This window comes from Neovison vison, chromosome X (genome assembly GCF_020171115.1).
Source record: "Neovison vison isolate M4711 chromosome X, ASM_NN_V1, whole genome shotgun sequence".
Classification (NCBI taxonomy): domain Eukaryota; kingdom Metazoa; phylum Chordata; class Mammalia; order Carnivora; family Mustelidae; genus Neogale; species Neogale vison.
The window spans coordinates 100,132,638-100,151,451 of record NC_058105.1 but is presented as its reverse complement, the minus strand read 5'-3'; the positions used below and the strand labels follow the sequence as shown (position 1 = coordinate 100,151,451).

The 18,814-nt window shown below is 38.6% G+C and overlaps 1 protein-coding gene across 1 annotated transcript in view; it reads left to right on the top strand.

Annotated features, from left to right (window-relative positions):
• CFAP47 (cilia and flagella associated protein 47) overlaps positions 1–18,814 on the top strand; it is a 515,984-nt gene that overhangs the window by 147,814 nt on the left and 349,356 nt on the right. The gene's annotated exons all lie outside the window — the stretch shown is intronic.

Genomic DNA, 18,814 nt, shown 5'->3' with positions numbered 1-18,814 from the left:
TAGTGAGAAGTAGCATTAGAGGGAACTGCACACTAAAGATGAGTGTCAGTGAATGTATTCAGTGTGATCATTTATTGACTTGTAGGGGCGTTGTTACTGTTTGGTATATTCGTAGTCAAAGGATTGATTTCTGTGTTATGAATTAGAAGGGGAGACAGATGCTATTGAAATATTACTTCCAGAGCAGAGTGTGGCCATATCTAGGACACAGCTCATGGAGTTCTCCAGAACTCCACTTTCTGTGTCTCTTGCATATATAGGTGGATAAAATCATCCAAGTTATACCACTTGGACTCCCATTTTTCTCTTTTGATGCTAATGGTCTGTCTTTTGTTGATATTTAAAAACAAATTTTTCATTTTTATTGATTTTTTTTCCAATTTATTTATTTTTAGAAAAACAGTATTCATTATTTTTTCACCACACCCAGTGCTCCATGCAATCCGTGTCTTCATAATACCCACCACCTGGTACCCCAACCTCCCACCCCCCCGCCACTTCAAACCCCTCAGATTGTTTTTCAGAGTCCATAGTCTCTCGTGGTTCACCTCCCCATCCAATTTACCCCAACTCAATGGTTTTGCTTTAGTCTCCTATCAAGCGCTGGACTCTGTGCCTCTGTCCCGGAAGACACTCTGTCTTTCTGTACAGTACCACCCTTGTTCATAAAAGTTTAACTTTACTGCACTCCAGTCCACAAATTCACACTTAGCCCAAAGCACTATGTAAGGTGGACCTTTGAACTCACCTGTAAAAATCATGAATAATTTATCCATGAGTTTCTTAAAGCTAATCAAGCCTCAGACCACATTAACAGGGTAAGGAAGGAAATAGTTTGACTCAATACTAAGCGGACAAGATTGCTTCTGGGACAAAGGTACAAACACCTCTAACAGGGGCATGAATAGACTTGACTGTGCCAGTGTTCACTTCTGGTCAGCAAATAGGACAGTAAGGAGACCTGAAAACAGTCTCTAAAGGGGGGGTTGCTATATTTGATTATCTTTTTTTATCTTTTCTTGTTGTTGTGTGTTTCCTTTCGGCCTTGAGACTGGTTTCTCTTACCTGGATTTCCCCACCATTCATTCTTACCTTACTTTCTGCCAAGCTCCATTTCAGCCTTCCGCAAGTTTGAGATAAACAGAGCTTTTAGAAGTAATTTAGAAACATTGAAAACCATAGTTGGGCTACAAAAGGCTCTCCCATGCACCCAGATGAACAAGAATCATAAGCACTCCATGGAGCTTTAATTCTGATAAATCCCTTTACTGATGCATTCATTGTTAACTCCTTATCTGGTTTCCCATAGAGCATATGACCAGGTCTTCTGTCCCTTCTCAGCCCCACAGCTGGCTCTGCCTTTCTTTCTGTAGACTTTCCACTTTTGATGGTATTGAGATAAATGAAGTCTTCCACCAAGAAATTCCTCAAGAGTTTCTTTCTCGCTTCAGAATTTCTCTTTGGAATACATTTTATTCTTTTATTTGTTTTCATCTATTATATTTATTGTGGGTAATCCATATGTGCTCCACCCAATCTTTTGGGTAAGAAAAGATGAATTAGAAAGGGGCCCTTCCTTGATGGAGGTCCGTGTAGTAAGGGTAGACTTTAAGTGTTTTTTATATACTCTTTGGTGCCAAGAAGTGAATACAGAAGGCAGTACAGTAGGAGCAGCAAATAATGTCTTGGGGCAGCGGGTAAATCAGGGATGGCTACATAGGTTCCCAAGTAAAATCTCAAAGGACAAATTGCTAAATTGAATCCTTTTCTTTTTTTTTTTTTTTTTCCTTTTTGCATCTGATTTGTCCATATTGGAGCACATGGGTTCAGTACAAAATAAAACACCCATTCCTTCATGCTTTGCTTTCTTTTACTCATGTAAGACCATTTCATACTTTGGTTCCCCTTAGGACCTAAGAATGTGTTCTTACTTTGTTTCCTTCTTTAGAATTTGTCACGTTTGGGTTGATTAGCTGGCCCAAGAGCTCTAAATTATAGCCACTATTCCTGCTAATGTGCTTGCTGCCACTAATAATGGCCCCCTCCACACTGATGTGTCTTCATGTCAGTGGTGGCACACCCTACTTGCCTTTTCTCTGAATTCCCCACAACATCTGGGAATGGAGGTTGTGTATCTATGGGAAGGGTGGTGATGTGGTCAAAGAGTATTATAGGTCTATAAAGATTTTTATTTATTTATTTATTTGACAGACAGAGATCATAAATAGGCAGAGAGGCAGGCAGAGAGAGGAAGGGAAGCAGGCTTCCTGCCAAGCAGAGAGCCTGATGCAGGGCTTGATCCCAGGACCCTGGGATCATGACCTGAGCCGAAAGCAGAGGCTTTAACCCACTGAGCCACCCAGGGGCCCCAGAGTATTATAGGTCTAATAGTCTCAGACGCCTAATGACTAAGCCACCCAGGCTCCCCAGAACATATATAGGTCTTAAATAAGTTGTATCTATAGAATAGGGAGTAGATAAAGAAAAATCACCTGAATAGGATAACAGGAATTTCCTTACATAGGTATAAGATTTAAGGAAAGCATCCTAAGAAGTAATCTACCTTGAAGAGAAAGTATTAGCTGGTTATTGGTAAAATTAGTGAATGTCTAAAATGTCTGTAAGTAGCCCCTAATCAGCAAATCATCAATATAAAATAAGTAAGGAGAAGATACAGTTTTAGAAATCATAATTACCTCTGTCTTGGGGGAGTGATAAACATTTAAATTGGAGCAGAGAAATAAGAATGTCTGGGTAATTCAGTGCAGCCCAGAGTCAGGAGTGGCCTTGAACAATCAAAGCAAGGTTCTGATCCAATCACCCAAATATTTTTAACACTATTACCAGTTAGCAGTCTGGTATTATGAGTAATGACTGAGACATTCATTCATTTATTCCTTTATTCAGCAAGTATTTACTGAATGTTCGCCATGTACCAGACACCTACCAGACACTAATCTAAGCACTAGGGGGTTACTTCAGAGATCAGAACATGAGCCTGGAGTCTAGCAGGGGGAAAGAGACAATAATAAGGGTAGGTCTGGTGTGTGATTATAGATGGAGGCTATAGGAAAACAAAGAGCCAGGTCAGGGCCTGGGAGGTACCAGAGAGAGAGTGACGAGGTTTCAGTAAAACATAGAGTGATAAGGAGTGTTCCCCTTAAGAGGGTGGGATTTGAGAGATGTGAAGCAGAGGGTTGAGTTAGAAAGATACCTGGGAATATCCTTTCAGACCAAGGGAATAGCTGATGCACAGTCATCAAGGTGAATGCTTACAAAGAGGCCTGTGTAGCCTAAGTAGAATGAGCCCAAGGGAGGCATTTATGAAAAAGAGTTGGGAAGGTAACAGTAGCACTGGACCCAGTGGGGCCTTTGAGGTTATTGTATGGATTTGGACTTTTACCTTGAATGACATGAAGACCCATTGCTTGGTTCTGAGCCAGTGAAAAAAAGTAGTGGTCATGACTTTTGAGTGGCAATGAGGTCAGCTAGTCATTCCCTATCACCAAAATCTTGTGCTTCCAAAATTATCCCTTTTTTCATGAAAAGCCTTCTTGGTTCTCAAGTAGATTTTTTTTTTCTCATTCATTCATTCAGTATTTACAAAGTAACAATAATAAGCCTGTTTTTTTTTCTGGTGCTGAGGTCAGAACAAAGCTTCTGGCCTCATGGAGCTTCCATTGTAATGGAGGAGATAAAAATTGATAAATAATACCATGTCACAAACTAACAAGGAAACTGTGATTTTAATGAGATAGAAAGTAAAGGATACCTCCATATATCAGACAGATAAAACATTTCTGAGGATGTGATATTTGAGCAGATGGTGATTATGAGAATTTAATGAGCAACTACTTATAAATTGCTTAGAACAGTCCCTGTGCCAGCATGTTGCAATAACTGAGTAAGTGTTCTAGAATTGGTACTAGTTTTAGTATATGTGCTGCCGAAGTGAGCATGAATTGGTACTAGTTTTAAAATCAGAATTCTAGATCTCCAGAATGATCCTAGTGGCTACTACAGATACAGGGACTTTCTTCTATTAAAAGAGTGATTAGATCCACCCTGGGGTGAGGGAAAGGAGGGGGGCAGGACAGTTGTCATAAGGTTAAGAATTGCTTTGTAGAGTCGACAAATCCCTTATATTGTGTTTCAGTATTAATGTTTGTTTTTGTGTTTGAAAATGTGTCTGATCTGGGAATTCACAAGGGGAACAAATTGATTAAGAGGTGCCAGAATGTTGTAATCCCTTATTTTGCACAACAGGTTGAGGAGAAGGGAAAGTTACATCTTGAAGGATCTTAAAATTATGAGAATGAAGTCTTGCCATTTTTTTTGCTTTGTAAGTTCACCATCTGACTGGCCTAGACCTTGCAAAGAATGAAAGTTATGGTTTTGGAGATTAATTTCAAAGAAATTCTAAGGATGCCAAAGAGAGCTTAATATTTTCCTATGAATAACTTTAAACAGCGTGTTTACTTCTGTAAATTCAAGAGTTGATTTTACTTGCATGTTTCAGGTGACCTGAAGGTTAACCTGAGTTAGTAGTGCCTCACTGTTAAAATAACAAACACAAATTGAAGGTTCATAATTAGGAATGTGTCACATCAGGACTCTGAGGTACTCTATACATTTTTAATTAATTAATTAATTAATTAATTAAAAGATTTTTATTTATTTATTTGACAGAGATCACAAGCAGGCAGAGAGGCAGGCAGAGAGAGAGGGGGAAGTAGGCTCCTTGTGGAGCAAAGAGCGCGATGCGGGGCTCCATCCCAGGACCCTGAGATCATGACCTGAGCCAAAGGCAGAGGCTTAAACCACTGAGCCACCCAGGCGCCCCTATATATTTTTTAAAATCCCGTAAATACTTAACACATATCTATTATACTCAAAACTGATTATATCTTTCCTAGTTAGTACCCAAATTTAATTCAAATAACTTTAGGACAAAAAGAAACATTTAGCTGTTTTATGGGAAAGTTAACATGAGTAATTAAACATTCAAATTTAAGCCAAATGAAAGAAACCTCTAAATTCCTTATCTACCAAATGGATATGGTGGCGCCCCCCCACCTCATCCCCCAGAGCAGTGTTGCCCGTGACTGGAAACCAGAATCAGCTGGGAAGTTTCATTTTGTTTTATTTTTTAAATATTTTATTTATTTATTTGAAATTGAGTGAGGGAGAGAGAAAGAAGGAGCAGGGGGCGCTGCAGAGGGAGAGGGAGAAGCAGACTCCCCACTGAGCAGGAAGCCCTTCACAGAGCTTGATCCTGGGACTCCTGGATCATGTCCTGAGCTGAAGGCAGACACTTAAATGAATGAGCCACCCAGGTGCCCCTCACCTTGGGACTTTTCAAAAATATGCATGCCTCAGTCCAACCCATAGCCTATGATATAGTTTATCTGGAGGGCCACTTAAGCACTGCAAATTTAGAAAACTTCGTGTGTGATTCTGATGGGAAGTCAAAGTTGAGAACCCTCATTGTAGAACCCCAGTTCTCAAACTTGACCCTATGTATGACTTACCCTGGAGGCTTGTTAAAACAGATTCCAAGCCCCACGTCCAGAGTTCCTCATTTAGTAAGTCTTGGGTGGGGCTTGCATATTTGCATGTCTAACAGGTTCCCAAGTGAGGCTGAGGTTGCTCGTCCAGACAGACACTGAGCTGGTGTGAAAGGCAGAACTTCAGATCTCATTCTGGATCTAAGGAACCAACATCTGTAGTTTTAAAGTATCCTCAGGTGATTCATGTGCAGTAAAGTACATGAGGCAGTGGACCCAAAAAGACTAAATAAGGGGAAAATCTAGCAAGAAAGATTAAAGAGTGGAACACTTAATTATTTGTCAAGAAATAACATTAACACTAGAAAATGGTATTGCTGTGAGAATCTTTAAATGCCCATCTTTCTTTAAGAGTAGGTTTGCTTTATTTGCTAATACATTAACTAACTTAATCTGTTTAAGAGATCTACATTGTGAAGTAGAATTCTGAATTTATAGCAGAGGAGATTGAAGTACTACTATTTCCCAGCTATCTTGTGAAAGAACCTAGATTTGAGAACAGATCTCATTATGTCTATCACACAACTTTGCTTCCCTTTAACTTTTCAAATCCTAGCATTTTATTGTTAAAACATTGCCAGTTTACCAAGAAGATTGAATAAAATTATTTCTAAGTTTTGATACGTCATGTGGTATATAATCCATTACTTAAATAGGAAGATTTTGAGTTCTCAGGCAAGTTGAACCACATGTTATATTCTGAATGGGAGGCTGATTAGAAATATACAGGAATAATAGTACATGAGGCTAAACTAAAAATCAGGGCTGCTGATTAATTCGTGTACAGTGGCAGATCTTTACCAGTGAAATAATCAGCCACTGTCCTAGGTCCTCACACCCTTGACTGACCTGCCCTTAAACACTCCTTTTGGCTCTTGGACCCAATCGAGACTTAGTAATTTTTTTTAAAAGATTTTATTTATTTATTTGACAGAGATCACAAGTAGGCAGAGAGGCAGGCAGAGAGAGCGAGGAGGAAGCAGGCTCCCTGTAGAGCAGAGCCTGATGGGGGGCTCAATCCCAGGACCCTGGGACCATGACTTGAGCCAACAGCAGAGGCTTTAACCCACTGAGCCACCCAGGTGACCCAAGACTTAGTAATTTTTTTTTTGATTATTTATTTATTTGTTTGACACAGAGAGAGAGGGAGAGAGAGAGAACACAAGTAGTCAGAGAGAGAGGGGGAAGCAGGCTCCTTGCTGAGCAGAGAGCCTAATGCGTGGCCCAATTCCAGGACGCTGAGATCATGACCTGAGCTGAAGGCAGAGGCTTTAATTCACTGAGCCACCCAGGTGCCCCAATTTTTTTTTTAAAAAGATTTTATTTGTGGGGCTCAGTGGGTTAAGCCTCTGCCTTCAGCTCAGGTCATGATCTCAGGGTCCTGGGATCAAGCCACACATCAAGCTCTCTGTTCAGCAGGGAGCCTGCTCCCCTCACCCCCACCCTCTCTCTGCCTGCTTATGATCTCTCTCTGTGTCAAATAAATAAATAAAATCTTTAAAAAAAAAGATTTTATTTGTTTGTTAGAGAGAGAGAGAGAGCACGTGCAAGTGTAAGAGTAGGGGCAGGGGCAGAAAGAGAGGGAGGAGCCCTGAGGGGCCTCCATCCCCAGACCCTTAGAAAATGACTTGTGCTGAAGGCAGACGCTTAACTGACAGAGCCACCCAGGTGCCCCAAGACTTAGTAATTAAAGGGTTTATGCCTATCGTAGCCAGAGTTCAAAGGATTCTGTACTATTTTTCTTTTGGATCAGTCTCACATTATCAGTAGTGACTATTGGCCAGGAATACTGGAAGCACTCGCCTCTCCCTGTGCTATTTGTGGCAGGTCCCCACAGACATTTCTCCTTTCAGAGCCAATGTTGTGGCTGGCCTGAGACCCTTGTGATTGTTACTGTGATTACGAGATGCACCCCATCAACAACCATCAAGGAACTTTGAAAAAACAAAGTTTATTACTCACATATTTTTAAGGGCATAAGACACGCTCGGGGCCACACAGTGAGGTTGCCAGTAGAAAGAGAGTGTACAAGCCTAGGGTCTCGGGTTCACAACTTATGAAAGAATTTAAAATATAAGAGCAGAAATTGAGGGAAGGGAAAAAAGCAGGCAGTTAGATGGTTAGTTACCTAAGTCGACCAGAGATCTCTAAAACAGGGAACTTCATGTCGGTGGCCTAGCTGTTTATCTGGTTGTGTAGCTGGCAGTATGTTTATTTCAGATGCATGTCTTTGAAGTGGATGCCTCTGCAATCAGAAGCATAACGTCAGGCACTTAACTTTACAATCAGAAAAACCAAATTGTCAGGTGCTTACACTACATATTTATATGCATCTCCCTTTTAGATTGTAGAATTCATTGCTATTCAAAGATAAATATTTTAATATCACCCTTTTACCATATGAAATGTGATTCTGTGTCCAAAACAACACAGTAATACAGGTCCAGTGACATCAGGAGAAGTCCCAAACTTTCAAGATTGGCTGGCATTTAGAAGCTTCAGTGTCATTAGCAGCAGAGCTGCTACTCAAGTGTCTGCTCCGTGAATTTCCTGGCATGGAAACTTCTGGGTTGTGCCCGACTGAGTTGCTCAACTCTAAAGCAATACAAATTGGTAGTTCTCCTAATCATGAGCAAGATGTGATTTTGCAAACTTTTTGAAAAATAGTCAGAGTTTTCTTTCTTTTGCAGGTTGCTGGTTTTAAGGTACTGGGTTCTATATGTCTTCTGACATTAAAACAAGTAAAATAAGGACTTGGCATATGTAAGCAAATTAATGCATTGATAGGAAGCTGAAATGATAGATTGTAATTATATGTGTTAGTTGTCCCATTCTAAATTTAGAGATAAAGCTCATGGTCTTAATTATAAATATATTGAACATTTCGCTAGTGAGGAAATATATTTTAAAATGTACAGGTCTTTTGTTTACAACTGAGGATGTACAGTGCTTAATTATATCTCTTTCTACATATAGTGCATTTTATCAACATTGTATGGATTAAAAAACATTTTTGAGGCATAATAAAACTTGTTATGTTACTCTTATTAAAATAATAGGGCATTGACAATCACGTAAATTCAAATAATATTATTTTTAAAGCATTCAGTACAATAAAAAGGAAATGAAGAATAATGAAATGTGATTCTAATTATTGTTTTACTCAGTGCATAATTTGGTATTTGTGTAGTGTGCACCTGGCAATTTTGGTTCTGTTTCTAGTACTTCTTAGCATGCCTCTTCCAGACACCTTAGTGCTTTTGAAGGGGTGGGAACTTGCATCTCATAAAGGAGATTAACAGAGAATGAATCAGCCACAGAGACAAACACATAGAGCATTAATACATTCAGGTTGCTAATATGACCTTAATAATTCTAATGTAAATTAATATCTGCTTTGTATGGGACTTTCTGGCATATTTGTATATTTAATAAGCCTGTAAATATATACTTAAATGCACATTTAAATATTTAAAGTAAGTATATAAAATGAGACAGGAACCTTTATGGGACACTACCAGATAGCTAGAAGCAAGGGTATCAAAATGCCCCTTACGTATTAAGAAGACCAGTTATTTAGGACGTGTTCATCTTTCGGAGTCTCCATTCTTAGCACAAACTTGCTGCCTGTTAACAATGAGCCATCTAGAATTTTAGCATAATGGCTGCTGAAATGCAGGCAATGAGAAATCTCAAGAATATTTCCATAACCATCTAATAGATCATAACTAGAAACAGTGTTGGGATACTGCCCTGAAACATTGTCTGTCATGTTTTGGGGGGCTGGGTTCTATATAACACTGTGTGTTGTGTGTATAGATAGAATATGCAGTGAGGGGGGAGTAGAAATTATAAGCCATGCTTTGTTCTGATGTAATTGTCTGTTCCTTATCCCTTGATCTTGCCCTGTGGAAGGCTGTTTGTAATGGCAACTTCTTTCTATGAAGAAAATTATTTTCATGGTAGACCTGTTAAGCCAGAGCGTAGGATTATAGCAGAGTCTCAAATATAAAGTTGAGCGTTTATTTGCATTTAACCAAAACATAGGATGCCAGTGTATTATAAAAAAACTCTCAACATGGGGCACCTGGGTGGCTCAGTGGATTAAAGCCTCTGCCTTCAGCTCAGGTCATGATCTCAGGGTCCTGGGATTGAGCCCCACATCAGGCTCTCTGCTGGGCAGGGAGCCTGCTTCCTCCTCTCTCTCTGCCTGCCTCTCTGCCTACTTGTGATCTGTCTCTGCCAAAGAAATAAATAAAATCTTTAAAAAAAAAAACTCTCAACAGAAAATTTCATAATTATGATTTTATTATCATTCACTTTTTGCAAAATGGTGATGCTTAAAATTTGTATAGAAATTTCAAAAGCCCAGAAACTTTTAATGTATTTGCCATTATTTAATAGCAATATTTAAATCATAGTATAATATTTAAATTATAATAAATTATTATATTATATTAAATTTATAATATTTAAATCTAACACAGGTTAGAGGAAGAAAAGTTAACCACAGTCCTTTTTCCTTCTTTTTACCCCCATTCTCTTTGGAGCCAGTGATGGTTGGAGAGTCTCTGCCCTGCGCAGAGACTTATCATTTTAGAGGAAATTCCAGTGTCTTTCCCTTTGTCTTTCCCTTAGTTGTTATGAGCCCCTGCCTGATTACTGGTCTTCATGGAGACCCTAGAAACTGGATCCGCATGCAGTTGGTTTCTACCTTGGGACCTACTGGTGCAGTCCTCTCCATTTCTCTTTCCTCAGATTCTGTCTTGCTACTCAGCCCTTTACCTATTTGTAAATATGAATTGATTAATCAAGAAAATACCTTAACAGGATTATAATATTTGATTGCTATTACATTAATAGCTTTTGCCTAGAAAATCAGGCATTAAGTAACTAAAAGGAATGCATGCTTATTATAACAATTCAAACAATGCAAAAGTTGAAAATAATACTAATAGTTAGCTTCTCCACCTTTATTCCTACAATCATAATCACATATTGTATTAAAAATGCAGTGTCTTTTCATATATTACTTTTGGTCATATAAATATTTGCAAGCCTATGTGTGTATGTATGGACAAATATGTGTACAAAGATAAAGGTTGTTTTTAAGATAATATTATGCCTAATTAGTTTGTGGGTTTGTCCTGCATATGTCACACAACAGAATGAATTGGTGAGGTAATCCGGGGCTTGTGGGCTAGCTCCATTATCTTTAATGTACAGCTTCTGAAGTCTACTGCTGTTATCTCTAGACTAATGGAATAGAATGCTCAGAGCACAGGCCAGAAATTTTAAGGAGATGAACCTGAACAAGTACCCATCACCTTTGCCAATATGTAACTGACTCAAGCCTAGTACAAGTGTGTGCACCTACATGGCTATGTGTCCTGTCCACCCTTGGGAGGGGGATTCTGCGTCTGTAAACAAGAGGATAGATCCTGGGCAACAGGAGACTCCAACCCAAGTAGGAACAGCTCTTTCTCCTTCATGGTACTTCCAGTATTTTATTAAATTTTACATTCTATAAATCCTTCTTGGTGTTTTAATTGCATTTCATGCAGTTGAGCCTTTTAGGCAACTGGAGATTTGGCCTTCTCCACTGGAAGTTCTGCAAGACCTAAAAGGCCCTGACATTGGTGCCCAACTTCCACCAGCAGGCTTGGGAGTTGTCATTTCAGTTCAGTAGGTGGAAGGAGGTGGCATGACTCTGCTCCCTAGCCCCAGCTTTTGGATATGTTCCTTTAGGTGCTCAGATATGTTTATCTTTATGTGTTTGTCTTGAATCCTTGGATTTGTTTTTATTTATTCTATTTAAAAAATTTTTTTTAAATTTTTTAAAGATTTCTTAGAGTGTGTGCCAGGGATGAAGGTGGGGGGGCGGACAGAGAGGAGGAGAAGAGAGAGGAGAGCTCCAGTAGACTCCCCGCTGAGCACGGAGTCCATCACAGGGTCAGTCACAGGACTGACAACATGACCTGAGCCCACATCAAGAGTAAGCCACTTAAACTTCTGAGCCACCCAGGTGCCCCCTTAGATTTGTTTTTAAACATAACCTGATTTCTGTGTTTGTCCATTCTGCATTTTAGATTCCTACAAACAAGCATATTGGTGTTGTTGACCTATTATTAAGAAGAAGAGGTTTGGTCACATACTTCGTGATATGGCATATTGGGTTTTTCTCTTTTGACTACTAATGGTTGCTTCCTGCTGTCTTTGCTGATTATAACCTTGATTTGGAGATAATATGGGGGAGATGTTTGTGCTCACATTCCCAATTTCTAAATGCCAGCATCAATTCCACATTTGCAAAGAAACTTCCAATCACTTCTAACTTTGTAGTTAGTGCAAATGATATTTCCGTGGTGAGAATTTTCAACTATCACAGCAGTACCAGTTAGAGGGCATTTTGGTTTACAAGTTGCTTTTTTGATTGTTCGGGAAGGTTTTTTTTCTTCTTGAAAGAACATAGAGAAAACTATGTGAAATGAATTTGCATGTCTTAACAAATCATTGTAAACACACTTTTTAAATTTTTTTTTAATTTTATTTTTTCAGTGTTCAAAAATTCATTGTTTATGCACCACACCCAGCATGCCCTCCTTAATACCCACCACCAGGCTCACCCAGCCTTCCACCCCCTCCCCTCCAAAACCCTCAGTTTGTTTCTCAGAGTCCACAGTCTCTCGTAGTTTGCCTCCCCCTCTGATTTCTCCCACCTTTATCTACCACTACTGGTCTAGAAATAGAACATCACTGATGCCCCCAGAGATCTCTTGTGTATTTCTTTTGCATCACAATCTGGTTTAATTTCTGTGACTATTAGTTCTCTATAATTATTGCTCTCTCTAATTTTGAGCATTTCACATTAGATAGGTGCTATTTAAACTTATGCTTTATGTTTATAGAGGGTTTTATTAGAAGTCAAAATTCATTTATTTCCCTCAAGTTGAAACAAAGGCAGAACATGGTACAACTGATTGAAATTTTTTTGTTTATAAATTTGCATTCAACTTAAAACTAACAACATTGCTAGCATTTATTTTAATTTGTTGATTAAATGTATTGAACTATCTTATTTTAATAAGCTTAATTTTATGTAATTTTACTATTTAAAATTTTTTGACCTCTACCTATAGTCTGAACACTTTCAGTATTAAAACCAAATAGCAACTGATAAAGTGCCTTAATAATAGTGTTTGAGAATTTTAGTGGGCTTCTTAAAATTAACCATTTAAATGCTTGGGTTTTATTTGAAGATAAATATTATAATGAATCTTAGAGGACACAGTCATGCTCTTACTTTAAAAATAAGAGTATTGTCCACTTGCATTCAGTTGGTTCCCACTTGATGAAACCCTAACTTTGAATACCATGCCATTGGCCATTAGATATTCAAATGAGACTTACTGCTGCAGATGAGTGCTATGTGACATACACAGTGAATTCATACTGAAGGATAAGGGCTAGGCATCGGGAAAATTGACCAAAAGGGCATTTCACATTTGTAGTCAGTAGAATTCTAACATGTGCCTCAAGACCCGTGTTCTCTGAAGCACTTCACGGATCTAGGGGAGGTACGAAGCTCTTGACTGGTCTCTCAGCCTCTCCTTACTTAGGCAGAGTTGCTTAAATTGACCGACACGTATCTCATCTGTTGTAAAACACACCAAGAGTTTTTTGGCTTAGCAGTTTGTCCACCTTGCTGTTCTGGATGATCATCTCACCTGGTAGATTTTTCTGATTTAGAAATCAAAATAAAGGTGAGTTGATTAGTATGGAATACACGGAATTGCACCTCCGTGTGGCCCTTCACGGTAGAATTTGCTGTCCAACTGTATGGACTGAAGCTAGCTGACTACTTCCTTTTGTCAGCTCCTGTAGAACCTGTCCTAGCTCCAGTTGGCCTAAGGTTATCTATGCTCCAGCAGGCAGGCAACCTGCATTTCCTGACTGACTCAGGCAAGTTTAGAGGGCCAGACAGTTTAGCCCAATGCCAGAAGCTCTGAAGGGCAGTCCAAAGCTCCCTGCCCAGTCGACCAAGGCCTCACTTGGCCAGTATGGCTGTTCTACATCATCCTGTTCTCCACACCTTGCAACCCATCTTCTTGCTCTTATTGTCCAACCTGCTTCCTCCCTCTTTCTTACATAGGTATTGATTCTAATAAGCTTCTTAAACCCCAGACTGTCTTCTTCTAGTAACCCCAGCCTGTGATTAATTTGAGGTTAAATATTATACTTGTGATTTCCCTCATGAGGGCTATGAACTAATCTTTTCTCTTAGCTCAAATGGATCTTGAATGAGGATGTGAGTCACTCCATCCATCCGTCTATCCATCCATTCATGTATGTAGTCACAACTTGCACATATCTTTTTTTTAAGATTATTTATTTATTTATTTGACACAGAGAGATCACAAGTAGGCAGAGAGGCAGGCAGAGAGAGGGGGGGGGAGCAGGCTCCCTGCTGAGCAGAAAGCCCGATGCGTGGCTCCATCCCAGGACCCTGAGATCATGACCTGAGCTGAAGGAAGTGGTTTAACCCACCAAGCCACCCAGACACCCTGCATGTATCTTTCATGTGCTGTATACTGGTCTTTGCCTTTAAGGAGCTAGATAAAAGAGAGAAGATATTTGTGTTTTGGGAGACTGAAAATACAAAGACTAGAAATGGAGAGACCAATAAAGCAGCTATCCCAGACCGATGGCTTGAAGAGGTATAGGACTTCAGTGATGGTAGTAAAGTGGGGAATGGGAAAGAGTGATTTTGACTGAATCGATATAAGGACATGGTGACTAGTGGCGATGTCTGACATCAACAAACCTTTAAAATGGAATTAAATTTAAAAGTAGCATATATGAATATGAACTAGGTGCAAGTTACATCAATTTTTGTAGCTTGCTGTAGTTTGTTTTATGTAACTGAAGATTACTTTTTATTCGAGAGAAAGAGAGAGTGCACAACTTAGGGGGAGGGACAGAGATAGAGGGAGAAGCTTAACCCACTGAGCCATCCAGGCGCCCCTAATGTGGCTTATTTTAGAGTATATTCAAGCTGAAGAACAATGGTTTTATACGTTTCAAGTACTGCATTTACTAGACCCTCTATATGAGATGCACTTTACTCTGGTATTTTTTTGAAAAAACATATTCCCAAGTTATTCTAAATTCAGTAATACTTTAAAGTTTATTTTTATTAACTATTAGAGGACATACTGAAATCTGTAAATTCAATTTTTAAAACCTGTGTTAGGCAAATTACTTTTCAGCAAATGCATACTCTAAGATGCTTTGTAAGAGTATGTGGCCTAAAAATCAGGAACGATTCTCATAGATTACGGGAACTTGTTGGTGTATTTACTGTTCTACATCTGTTTTGATTTTGAAGAAATGAATTTGCGTGAATTTCATATGTCTCTTTTTGGAAAGGAGTAAAACGACACACAATTCAAATAAACCTTTTCTCTTTTCCTAACACTGGACACATGCAATGGGAATATTCTGAAAGACATAATCTAACTTTGGGATATTAATGAGGTAAGAGTGTTTTATGCTGCGTAGATCTCCCTCAAGTTATGATGAGGTTATGCCCCAGTAAACCCGCAATTAATTGAAAATATCATAACTTGAAAACATTTAATACACCTAACTTGCCAAGCATCATAGCTCAGCCTAGCCTACCTTAAACTTGCTTAGAACAGTTACATTAGCCTACAGTTAAGCAAAGTTATCTAACACAAAGCCCACTTTATTATACAGTATTAAATATTTCATGTAATTTATTGAATGCTATACTTTAAGTGGTAAACGTAATGGTTCTAACTATATTGTCCCACCTGTCACTAGCCTGAGAAAGATCAAAATTCAAAATTTGAAGTTTGGTTTCTAATGAATGTGTATTACTTTGGCATCATCCTAAAATCTACAAATCATAAGTCAAACCATCTAAGTCAGGGACCAGCTGTACTTCATACATGGTCATTCCTGGTTAATTTACTTTTCCCTTCCCCTCGGAACCACTTCTTTTTGCCAGGACTTCCCAGCTTACCTTATCCTCTGCAGCCATATTCTCTCTGAAAGTGATGTCAGACCATCACGTGGTTCCCCAAGCCCTTGTGGCTCATTTCATCATATCCTAGTTGCTCTGTAATAAGTGTTCCCTTGGGCGCCTGGGTGGCTCAGTGGGTTAGGCCTCTGCCTTTGGCTCAGGTCATGATCTCATGATCTCAGGGTCCTGGGATCGAGCCCCGCATCGGGCTCTCTGCTCAGCAGGGAGCCTGCTTCCCCTTCTCTTTGCCTGCCTCTCTGCCTACTTCTGATCTCTCTCTCTCTCTCTCTCTCTGTCAAATAAATAAATAAAATCTTTAAAAAAAATAAGTGTCCCCTTGCTTAGCTGTTAATCTTTAACCTTTAAGATACTAATTTCTAATCAACAGATATTCTGTATTGCGTTGCTCTAGCCAACACCAATACATATTTCATGGTGGGATTTTAGGCCTTTGTTCAGATAGGGAAATGATTTTTCATAAGGAGGAGGTTCTATCATGACACAGAGCTGATGGCCTGCAACTCTGAACAGCTCTGATCTTAGTCTGTGTTATTGTTTACAAAACAAAACCAAAACTCTTCCTTACAATTGATTGAACCTAGATCTTTCAAATTCTTATTTTTTTTAGGTTCATTAAAAATACACATGTATCCTGAAGTTTTCTAAGACATGAAATGAAACTAACCTATAAAAATTACCTAGTTCATTTTAGCTAGATCATGATTGTCTTCTAAAGTAATGTGCACTACAGCATTCCAGAAATAATTTAACGAGGGGTGCCTGGGTGGCTCAGTCAAGTAAGTATCTGACTCCTTCAGGTTGTAATGCCAGAGTTGTGGGATTGAGCCCCGCGAGGGGCTCTGTGCTCAGATTCTTTACCTCTGCCTGTCCTTCTCGCCCCCGCAACCCCCCCCCGCCAGCTTATGTGTGCCCTCTCTCTCTTGAATAGATAAATTAATCTTAAAAAAAAAGAACGAACTTAATGAAAGTAAGCTTTTTGTTTTGTGTGACTTCGTGTTATCATGGAGATAGTTTTAGTGTTTCATTCCATCAAGTTGTAAATCCTGACCCATATATTGTATCAAATAGCTAGAGTGTTGGCTCTGATTAACCATTAAGAATATAACCTTCATGGGGCCCCTGGGTGGCTCAGTGGGTTAAAGCCTCTGCCTTCTGCTCAGGTCATGGTCCCAGAGTCCTGGGATCTAGCCCCGCATCGGGCTCTCTGCTCAGCCGGGAGCCTGTTTCCTCCTCTCTCTCTCTGCCTGCCTCTCTGCCTACTTGTAATCTCTGCCTGTCAAATAAATAAATAAAATCTTTAAAAAAAAATATAACCTTCATGAAAACAAATAGACATATTGTTTTATGTTAATGGCATACATATCTATGCATAGACACAAATGGTAACTTTTGGTGGTAAATTTTACTTTGTCAAAATTCCTTCCTGGAAACCCACCAACTGTGTTAACCACTATGTATAAGAGAATTGACTTAAGAATAAAATGCTTTGAAATACTATATTAATCAAAGTTAATGATTTAAAATTGTGAGAATAGACCTAAAGAGAGATTTTAAGATTTCAGAAATGGTTCATATTAATTATGGGATTATGTTCAGATTGTTAGGCAGACTAAACATGAGATTATTCTTGTAAAAAGAATTGATATATATTTAAAATATTGCTAAATGGACATATATTTCTATACTTGATGAGTATCAATCAATCTCTCATGTACCTAAAGAAGAATTCTCTGCCTTTACCTTACTTTGCTGTGATACAAATCAGTGGAATACATTCACATGTAAAACACACTTGTGTGGATTTATGTATATTAGGATAAAACCAAAAATCTCTTCAAGGTCGCTACATTGTTTAATAGCATATATTTACTAGAATTATTAATGTTTACAAATAACAGCACCTTGATGGGCTGCAAGTAAAATATATTTTGGATTATTGCAATGTTCAGAAGAGCAGTTATAGTTTTATTTCTTTTCCCTCCACTAAAAGAAGGATATTGAAAAACAAGTGAGAATCACATTAGCATCAAGAATCTTTTCACTCTGTTTTGACCTATTAAAAATGAATAAATTAAAACTGTAACTTTATTAATGATTAACAAAATGATGTTTGATGTCCTCACTGGTGGTAGAGAGGTTTTTCTCTCTGGCAACATCATGGATGGCCTTGCCTGTTATAAACATACATTACGGTACCAGATTAAGTCCTGCTGATTGACCTATCTAACTATGGTAAGCAGTGAGTATTTAAATAAACATACCCACCCTTTTTGTGTGTAAATAAAGTTACACATCAGTTACACAACTTGGTAAAACATTAAGAACTACTGAATTATATATCTTTTTTTTTTTTAAGATTTTATTTATTTATTTGACAGAGAGAGATTACAAGTAGGCAGAGAGGCAGGCAGAGAGAGAGAGGAGGAAGCAGGCTCCCTGCTGAGCAGAGAGCCCGATGCGGGACTCGATCCCAGGACCCTGAGATCATGACCTGAGCCGAAGACAGCGGCTTAACCCACTGAGCCACCCAGGCGCCCCTGAATTATATATCTTAATAAGATGGATTTCATGATATATAAATTATATATTTTAAATGTTGGTATAAAAAATGAGGGCATCTGATTGATATTATCACAACCAAATGACGAGACTCAGTATCACAAATGAGGAGGAACACAGACCTGCTCTACTTCCTGGTGGGATCAAATGAGAACCATGAGACAGCACATACGAAGTTTTTTTGGTCAGAAAGAAAACATTATCCAGTCAAGAGAGGATAATCAGAATATTTCAGACAACTGGCCTTGACTCTTAAAAATAATGTCAATGCCAGGAAGGGCCATACAAGACTGGGAGATTGTCCTGGTTTAAATGAATATAAATTCATTCAGTAATCTTAGTTTGGAATTTGGCATTTACTGGGACTCTTTAGCATGGATTGTAAACTAGAGAATATTCCTATACTGATGTTAAATTTGATGGTGGTGATGATACGATTATGGTGTTATAGAATAATGTTCTTGTTCTTAGCTTATACAGGCTGAATATTTAGGGATAAATTTATGTACATGCACATTTTAAGAAAATAAATTTTAAATAGAAGAAAGAAATGAATATGACAAAATAGTAATTGCTGAACCGGGTGAAGGGTACATATATGTTTATTTTACTAGTCTTT